Here is a 9,642-nt window from a genome sequence, read left to right as displayed (position 1 = left end):
ACAATCCCTCCCTCCAGCAGACCCTTCAACCACGATACAAGATCACAGCCAAAAGGCCGAGTAGCAACTACACTCGAGCTTAACAAAAATGGCTAAAACTTAGTGGAGGAAAGTGCAGATGAGGGTTCCAGCCAACTTTGGCCCACTGCTTGGATGACATCACCGTATGCAAATCCGTCTGCTGCAGACCTTCCCCCAGGAATGCTTGTACTAGTTGTTGCATAAGGTTTGATATTTGATGGTGCTTCAGTATTAGGCAGCCTTCCGCCCTCCCATGTTCATCTGAAGAGATGTGGTCTCCCTGCAGTTGTTGTCCCCAGACGAGAGTTCCCTTGTGCTTCCTCAGTTGAATCTCCTTAACTTGACGTGGGAGGGGCTGCCCGAGCAGCCACCCTCCCCAGCCCTATCCCAACTCATACTTATTTTGCATATGAGATCTCTTGATCATGAAGATTGTTCTCACAGGGTGAGGTTCATCCATTATATTTTAAAATAGGAAGGTACAAATTACATATTTGAATTGCATCTATGTGCTGGATTCAAATGTCCCCCCCCTTCCTTTCTCAATTGTGCCCGTCAGCAGCTATTCTAAGGTTGCTGCCAATGGGTGTGACACATTAATTTCTTCTGTGGGGTACACTGGACTCCACAAGGATTCACATTGGGGTGTAGAGTAGGATCTTGATCTGAGGCACCAACCGGCTCAAAGCTTTTGACTGTTCCCAAGATGCTCAGCGCATTCTCCTCTATAACCCCGCTTCCATGAACAGGGAGCTCAGTTTGTAGTTGGTGCCTTCAGTAGCAGGCCACTTAACAGGGGCCTGCCTCAGGCAGCCTATTCTTAGCTATTAATTTTGACAAGAAAAGAAGAACTTGTTTTATGAGAATCTACAAGGGCTGCAGCAGGCTAGGTCTAATAGACATCTTTACTGCAGCTTCATCACTCCCAGCGGCGCTGTATACTCCCGTGCCCTGGTTGCTGGGTCACTGCAGCGGAGGCTCCGGTTTCATCCTAAGGTCAGTCACACACACACCACCCTTCCGGATCACGAGGCCGCTGATGAAGGGGAGCGTGGCCGTAGGTGGTGGGCCGTGTGCGCACTGGGGTGGACACTGATTACTGGGCAGCCGCTCCACTAGCCACCAGGTACAGTTAAGGAGCACAGGTCTGGGGGGTTTTCTCCTATATTAACCCAATTTTGTACTGCCCGCAGCGCATTGTGATAGGTAATAGGGCCTGATTCAGGTTGGATTGCAATCACAATAAGCGATCCAACTGCAAAAATTGCTAAGAGCATACGCATGTGCCTGCATTTTCTGCGGCACCCCGCAGAGAATGCAATCGCCTCTGCCTGTCAATCGGGGCAGGGGGGGGGAAGGGGGGGTCAGCAACACTCCATTTCCAAGTCAGGGATGGAGCGGTGCGGGGGCAAGGCTTCAAAATGGGGTCTGCAACGGAGGAGACACAGGGGTTGTGGTCACAGCGGCTGTATAACATCACATTCTGCCGCTGTGATCACAAAAATGGTGGCGGCTTCCTGCGTGCACATACAGTCTGCACCAGCAGGAGGCTACACCATTTTTTATGATCACGCTGAACTGCAGTGCAACTGCAATTACAGCATGGTCAAGAAGGGAGGCGTCATGCTGGGTGGCCATGCCCTGTCACTATGCAGGAGCCAGCACCGCTCACACACTAGTCCCCGGGTGCAGCCCCCAACCCCCGGGACACCCGGAGTAACAAAATGTAGATTCAGGCCACCAGGCCACGCCCCTACCTATGAAACCATGCCTCCTTTTTACCATTGCGCTGCTTATCTGCGCGCACTGCATTACAATCTCCCTCGCCACCTCTCTGGGTGTCACCAGTGATAGTGACACCTCTGCCATGCTTGTAGCAGCTGGTACTAAGATCTACGCCTCAAGCCCTGAGTGTTTGCCCTTGGGACTTGTTGATCATCATAGCAAAGCAGATGCTTACAGAAAACTGCAGGGGCTTAGATTGAAAATAAAAAAATTGATGGGTATAAGGTAGAGAGGAGCGGGTTTGGTTCTCCGAGAACCAAATTCCCCACGAACTCCACGTGGTTTACACTGGTCCGAGGCAGGCTCGGTTGTTCCCGCCTGACTCGGATAACCTGAACAAGGGAAAATGTCATCATCCCGCTGTCGGATTCTCGCGAGATTCGGATTCCATATAAAGAGCTGCGCGTTGCCGCCATTTTTACTCGTGCATTGAAGAGAGAGCGGAGAGGACGTGGCTATGTTCTCTCAGTGGAAATCTCAATATCAGTGCTCAGTATCAGTGGTTACTTATTGCTTCTCAGTAATACTAGTAGTGTGTCTCTCCTGCTCAGTGTCAGTTCTCAGTAGTATCCTCATCAGTGCTCAGTATCACTGCTCATTGCATTGTGGTGTTCTGTATACTACAGTAACATAGTAATATAGTAACATATAGTAACATAGTTTTTGAGGTTGAATAGAGGCAAATTGCCCATCGTGTTCAACCTGTTTTAAGTTGTGATGATTCTACATACTTGCTGAATAATGTTTTATGACTAGTTAGCTACTATAACTCATGTTACCCCCGGATTAACCATGTTGATATTTTAAGTATTATAACCTTGGATAGCTTTTTCATTCAGAAATGTATCCATTCCTTTTTTAAATCCAATTACAGAGTCCGCCATTACCACCTTCCCTGGCAGGGAATTCCACATCCTGATTGCCCTAACAGTGAAGAACCCTTTCCTCCATTGCGTTCTGAACTTTCCTCCAGTCGCAGCGAGTGACCACGTGTTCTTTTAATAAATAATTCATCTGATAACTCTTTGTTATGTATCTTTACATATTTGAAGATATTAATAATATCTCCTCTTAGGCACCTCTTTTCTAGTGTATACATATTCAGCCTAGTAAGTCTTTCCTTATAGTCCAGTACTTTTAGGCCTTTAATCAATTTAGTCTTCAGGATCTCTTGCACTTCCATGAGCAGCAGAGTAGTGCAATGGAAGCATGCTGGGCCCATAACCCAGAGGTCGATTGATCGAAACTATCCTCTGCTATGTGCATTTTTCTTTTTTTATAATTAAAGTAATCAAAAACTGGGATTGATATTTTGGCTCTTTTATTTTTACTTAAAGTACAATAACTTTTATCATTTTAATTTGTTTTAATAGTATATTGACAGCATTGTTTTCTTTAAAAAATCCACTTAATTTTCTTTACCCTATTACTGAAATGGTAATTGACAAAAACAAACTACATCGTCACCAGAAGAGCAATGCAAAATGTACAAGTGATATATTAAAATCATCTTCCATCTTGAATTTCAATGATGCATTGGGACAACAATTTTGTGAGAAACATCTTCACCCATAAAGAAAGATTTTCTTAATTCCTTACCTGTGTGCTGGTTAGATATTACCTTGTTTTCACATTAAACAGACTTCCACATGAGAAAGCAGCAAGGATGCAGTAACGTTTATGTTTCCTGGTGTCAACCTGTATTATTTCAGTAGACATTGAAATGAGGATGCATCTTGCTGCCTTTCCAATGTAGCAAGTTTAATTCAGTAATAGGTGAAAAAACATTCCTACAAAGGTGTTAATCAGAGACTTGGCTTTGTGGACACTTTTCAGAGAGCAAATTTGTTAGCATAAAAATAAAGTCAGAAAATGAAGAGCTGTTTAATCACTCAATTGGACTTTTCTACCAGCATCATTTTTTTTCTCTGCAACCCACTGCTAAATTGTGCTTCCTAGCTGTTTTTTATAAAATCACTTAATCAAATCTAACTCTGATTACATCAGAGAAGGCCAGGTACCCTACACCATAAGAGGGGGTTTGAAATTTTGACTTGTCTACTTAAAGATCACCAAAATCTGATCACAAGGTCAATTACATCCCTGGGTGGGATTGAACCACCAACCTTTTGGTTAATAGCCAAACATGCTAACCGATTGCACCACAGAGACACCTCATAAAAGTACATACTGACAAAGGCTAATAAGCATTCATCTAGAACGTTTCCTAGAAAAACTTTAAAAAGTCAATAATCTGGAGAGTTTTTGTAAGAAACACATTGGTACTTTCCCATGATGAGTGAGTGCTTCAGGATCTCTTGCACTTACATGGGCTATTAACCAAAAGGTTGGTGGTTCAATCCCACCCAGGGATGTAATTGACCTTGTGATCAGATTTTGGTGATCTTTAAGTAGACAAGTCAAAATTTCAAACCCCCTCTTATGGTGTAGGGTACCTGGCCTTCTCTGACGTAATCAGAGTTAGATTTAATTAAGTGATTTTATAAAAAACAGCTAGGAAGCACAATTTAGCAGTGGGTTGCAGAGAAAAAAATAACATTTTAAACCTACCAGTCATTTTTTTTTCTCGTAGTCCGTAGAGGATGATGGGGACTCCGTAAGGACCATGGGGGATAGACGGGCTCCGCAGCAGACATGGGCACTTTAAGAAAGACTTTAGATCTGGGTGTGCACTGGCTCCTCCCTCTATGCCCCTCCTCCATACCTCAGTTAGAGAAACTGTGCTCAGAGGAGACGGACAGTACGAGGAAAGGATTTTTGTTAATCCAAGGTCAAGATTCATACCAGCCACACCAATCACACCGTATAACTTGTGATATACTACCCAGTTAACAGTATGAAAACAACATAGCATCAGTCCAAGACCGATGAAAACTAACATATAACCCTTATGTAAGCAATAACTATATACAAGTCTTGCAGAAGTAGTCCGCACTTGGGACGGGCACCCAGCATCCTCTACGGACTACGAGAAAAAGATTTACCGGTAGGTTTAAAATCTTATTTTCTCTTACGTCCTAGAGGATGCTGGGGAATCCGTAAGGACCATGGGGATTATACCAAAGCTCCCAAACGGGCAGGAGAGTGCGGATGACTCTGCAGCACCGATTGAGCAAACAGGAGGTCCTCCTCAGCCAGGGTATCAAACTTATAGAACTTTGCAAAGGTGTTTGAACCCGACCAAGTAGCAGCTCGGCACAGCTCCAGAAAGCAATAGTCTGCTTTGAAGCAGGGGTGCCAATCTTGTTGGCTGCATACAGGACAAACAGTGTTTCTGTTTTTCTGACTCTAGCCGTTCTGGCCACGTAAATTTTCAAAGCCCTGACCACATCAAGGGACTCGGAATCCTCCAAGTCACGCGTAGCCACAGGCCCCACAATAGGTTGGTTCATATGAAAGGATGAGTCCACTTTTAGCAGGAATTGAGGACGGGTCCGCAATTCCGCTCTATCCATATGGAAAACCAGATAGGGGATTTTATGTGATAAAGCCGCTAATTCCGACACTCGCCTAGCGGAAGCCAAGGCTAATAACATGACCGCCTTCCAAGTGAGATATTTCAACTCCACCGTTTTAAGTGGTTCAAACCATAACCTTAACACCACGTTAAGGTCCCAAGGCACCACCGGAGGTACAAAAGGAGGCTGAATATGCAGTACTCCCTTCACAAAAGTTTGTACTTACTTCAGGAAGAGAGGCCAATTCCTTTTGAAAGAAAATGGATAAGGCCAAAATCTGAACCTTAATAGAGCCTAATTTTAGGCCCAAATTCACTCCAGTTTGTAGGAAGTGAAGTAAGTGGCCCAGGTGGAATTCTTCCGTAGGAGCATTCCTGGCCTCACACCAAGAAACATATTTTCGCCATATACAGTGATAATGTTTAGATGTCACGTCCTTCCTAGCCTTTATTAGCGTAGGAATGACCTCATCTGGAATACCCTTTTCCGCTAGGATCCGGCGTTCAACCGCCATGCCGTCAAACGCAGCCACGGTAAGTCTTGGAACAGACAGGGCCCCTGTTGCAACAGGTCCTGTCTTAGAGGAAGTGGCCACGGATCTTCTGTGAGCATTTCCTGCAGATCTGGATACCAGGTCCTTCGTGGCCAATCTGGAACAATGAGAATTGTTCTCACTCCTCTTTTTCTTACTATTATCAACACCTTGGGTATGAGAGGTAGAGGAGGAAATACATAAACCGACCGGAACACCCACGGTGTCACTAGGGCGTCTACAGCTACTGCCTGAGGGTCTCTTGACCTGGTGCAATACCTCTGTAGCTTTTTGTTGAGGCGGGACGCCATCATGTCTATCTGGGGCAGTCCCCACCGACTTGAAATCTGTGCGAAGACTTCCTGATGAAGTCCCCACTCTCCTGGATGTAGGTCGTGTCTGCTGAGGAAGTCTGCTTCCCAGTTGTCCACTCCCGGAATGAACACTGCTGACAGTGCGCTTACATGATTCTCCGCCCAGCGAAGAATTCTGGTGGCTTCCGCCATCGCCACTCTGCTCCTTGTGCCGCCTTGGCGGTTTACATGAACTACTGCGGTGACGTTGTCTGACTGGATCAGAACTGGTTGGTCGCGAAGTAAGGTCTCCGCTTGACTGTGTTTGTGCTTTCCTCTGGTCAGCTCTGGTAAAAGTCAGATTTCTTTGTCTCAGATTTTCCTCTAGCCTTGTTCTTCTTTCGAGAGTTCCCTTGTGCTGCCTCAGTTTGATCTCCTTCACTTTACAGGGGGGTACCCGAGCAGCGACCCTCCCCAGCTCTAGCCCAACTCCTACTTACCTGCCAGGTGAGATACTATGATCATGAAGGTGCTTCTCCCAGGGCAAGGCTCACCCATTGCACTCTGGGTGTGCTGCTCCTGCGATTTCCCCAAATGTGGGAAACTTGACTGCATAATTTGTTTTTCCCCTGGTCGGCTCTCGTATAATTCAGATCTCTTTGTCTCAGGTCTCTCTCCAGCCTAGTTTGCTGTCTGTTTCCACTTCTTTTTCTTGAGCCGCTCCCTTCTATGCCCTTGCGCACTATCCTGACTTCTCCTCCTGTCTGCTTACTTTGTGCCTTCCAACGCACAATGCGAACTACAGGTAGTGCTGCAGGGCCCACACCCTTTTACTTGCCTTACAGAGCAGCTCTGGAGCTGTTACAATGCCCAGCTGCTGCAAGAAATCAGCTTGAATGCTTCAGGGGCTGGGTCATAGCCAACATGAGCCCCACACCGAAGGAGGGTGGAGGTGTTTAATGCAAACTAGGGGTCAGCCAAGCGCCGCAAAAGGCCACCATGCCCTGCATGCCCCTTTTCTCTTTTCATATGCAGACGAGGGTTGAAGCCAACTTTGACCCACTGCTTGGATGACATCACCATATGCAAATCCATCTGCGGCAGGCCTTCCCACAGGAATGCTTGCACTAGTTGTTGCATTTGGTTTGTTGTTTGGGGGTGTTTCAGTATTAGGCAGCCTTCTGCCCTCCCATGTTCATCTGAAAATATGTGTTCTCCCTGCAGTTGTTGTCCCCAGATGAGAGTTCCCTTGTGCTGCCTCAGTTGAATCTCCTTTACTTGACAGAGATGTGCCTGAGCAGCGGCCCTCCCCAGCCCTATCCCAAATCATACTTATTTTGCATAGGAGATACCATGGTCATGAAGATTATTCTCCCAGGGTGAGGTTCATTCATTGCATTCTGGGTATGCTGACCCCTGTGATTTCCCCAAATGTGGGAAACTCGACTGCATTATTTGTGGTACTGGGGGACTGTGTTTGTGTTTTCCTCTGGTCAGCTCTGGTAAAAGTCAGATTTCTTTGTTTCACATCTTCCTCTAGCCTTGTTCTTCTTTCGAGAGTTCCCTTGTGCTGCCTCAGTTTGATCTTCTTCACTTGACAGGGGGGTGCCCGAGCAGCGACCCTCCCCAGCTCTAGCCCAACTCCTACTTACCTGCCAGGTGAGATACTATGATCATGAAGGTGCTTCTCCCAGGGCAAGGCTCACCCATTGCACTCTGGGTGTGCTGCCCCTGCGATTTCCTTAAATGTGGGAAACTTGACTGCATAATTTGTGTTTCCCCTGGTCGGCTCTCGTATAATTCAGATCTCTTTGTCTCAGGTCTCTCTCCAGCCTAGTTTGCTGTCTGTTTCCACTTCTTTTTTCTTGAGCCCCTACCTTTCATACCCTTGTGCACTATCCTGACTTCTCCTCCTGTCTGCTTACTTTGTGCCTTCCAACGCACAATGCGAACTACAGGTGGTGCTGCAGGGCCCACACCCTTTTACTTGCCTTACAGAACAACTCTGGAGCTGTTACAGTGCCCAGCTGCTGCAAGAAATCAGCTTGAATGCTTCAGGGGATGGGGCATGGCCAACATGAGCCCCACACCAAAGGAGGGTGGGGGTGTTTAATGCGAACTAGGGGTCATCCAAGCACTGCAATAGGCCGCCATGCCCTGCATGCCCCTTTTCTCTTTTCATATGCAGATGAGGGTTCCAGCCAACTTTGGCCCACTGCTTGGATGACATCACCGTATGCAAATCCGTCTGCTGCAGACCTTCCCCCAGGAATGCTTGTACTAGTTGTTGCATATGGTTTGATATTTGATGATGCTTCAGTATTAGGCAGCCTTCCGCCCTCCCATGTTCATCTGAAGAGATGTGGTCTCCCTGCAGTTGTTGTCCCCAGACGAGAGTTCCCTTGTGCTTCCTCAGTTGAATCTCCTTAACTTGACGGGGGAGGGGCTGCCCGAGCAGCCACCCTCCCCAGCCCTATCCCAACTCATACTTATTTTGCATATGAGGTCTCTTGATCATGAAGATTGTTCTCACAGGGTGAGGTTCATCCATTATATTTTAAAATAGGAAGGTACAAATTACATATTTGAATTGCATCTATGTGCTGGATTCAAATGTCCCCCCCCCCCCTTCCTTTCTCAATTGTGCCCGTCAGCAGCTATTCTAAGGTTGCTGCCAATGGGTGTGACACATTAATTTCTTCTGTGGGGTACACTGGACTCCACAAGGATTCACATTGGGGTGTAGAGTAGGATCTTGATCTGAGGCACCAACCGGCTCAAAGCTTTTGACTGTTCCCAAGATGCTCAGCGCATTCTCCTCTATAACCCCGCTTCCATGAACAGGGAGCTCAGTTTGTAGTTGGTGCCTTCAGTAGCAGGCCACTTAACAGGGGCCTGCCTCAGGCAGCCTATTCTTAGCTATTAATTTTGACAAGAAAAGAAGAACTTGTTTTATGAGAATCTACAAGGGCTGCAGCAGGCTAGGTCTAATAGACATCTTTACTGCAGCTTCATCACTCCCAGCGGCGCTGTATACTCCCGTGCCCTGGTTGCTGGGTCACTGCAGCGGAGGCTCCGGTTTCATCCTAAGGTCAGTCACACACACACCACCCTTCCGGATCACGAGGCCGCTGATGAAGGGGAGCGTGGCCGTAGGGTTGGGCCGTGTGCGCACTGGGGTGGACACTGATTACTGGGCAGCCGCTCCACTAGCCACCAGGTACAGTTAAGGAGCACAGGTCTGGGGGGTTTTCTCCTATATTAACCCAATTTTGTACTGCCTGCAGCGCATTGTGATAGGTAATAGGGCCTGATTCAGGTTGGATTGCAATCACAATAAGCGATCCAACTGCAAAAATTGCTAAGAGCATACGCATGTGCCTGCATTTTCTGTGGCACCCCGCAGAGAATGCGATCGCCTCTGCCTGTCAATCGGGGCAGGGGGGGGGGAGGGGGGTCAGCAACACTCCATTTCCAAGTCAGGGATGGAGCGGTGCGGGGGCAAGGCTTCAAAATGGGGTCTGCAACGGAG

At 47.1% G+C, this 9,642-nt stretch overlaps 4 non-coding genes across 4 annotated transcripts; 3 read left to right on the top strand and 1 right to left on the bottom strand.

Annotated features, from left to right (window-relative positions):
• Positions 1-3,904: 3,904 nt before the first annotated feature.
• On the bottom strand, positions 3,905-3,978 carry TRNAN-AUU (transfer RNA asparagine (anticodon AUU)). The gene has a single exon. It is a non-coding gene; the product is annotated as a tRNA-Asn (tRNA).
• A 2,624-nt stretch (positions 3,979-6,602) lies between these two features.
• LOC135006221 (U1 spliceosomal RNA) lies at positions 6,603-6,765 on the top strand. The gene has a single exon (XR_010206534.1). It is a non-coding gene; the product is annotated as a U1 spliceosomal RNA (small nuclear RNA).
• Positions 6,766-7,438: 673 nt separating this feature from the next.
• On the top strand, positions 7,439-7,602 carry LOC135006215 (U1 spliceosomal RNA). The gene has a single exon (XR_010206528.1). It is a non-coding gene; the product is annotated as a U1 spliceosomal RNA (small nuclear RNA).
• A 152-nt stretch (positions 7,603-7,754) lies between these two features.
• On the top strand, positions 7,755-7,917 carry LOC135006226 (U1 spliceosomal RNA). The gene has a single exon (XR_010206539.1). It is a non-coding gene; the product is annotated as a U1 spliceosomal RNA (small nuclear RNA).
• The last annotated feature ends 1,725 nt before the right edge of the window (positions 7,918-9,642 follow it).

The sequence above is a fragment of the Pseudophryne corroboree genome, unplaced genomic scaffold (assembly GCF_028390025.1).
Source record: "Pseudophryne corroboree isolate aPseCor3 unplaced genomic scaffold, aPseCor3.hap2 scaffold_2115, whole genome shotgun sequence".
Taxonomy (NCBI): Eukaryota; Metazoa; Chordata; class Amphibia; order Anura; family Myobatrachidae; genus Pseudophryne; species Pseudophryne corroboree.
The sequence above is the reverse complement of the archived record's forward strand: the minus strand, read 5'-3'. Positions and strand labels throughout refer to the sequence as shown.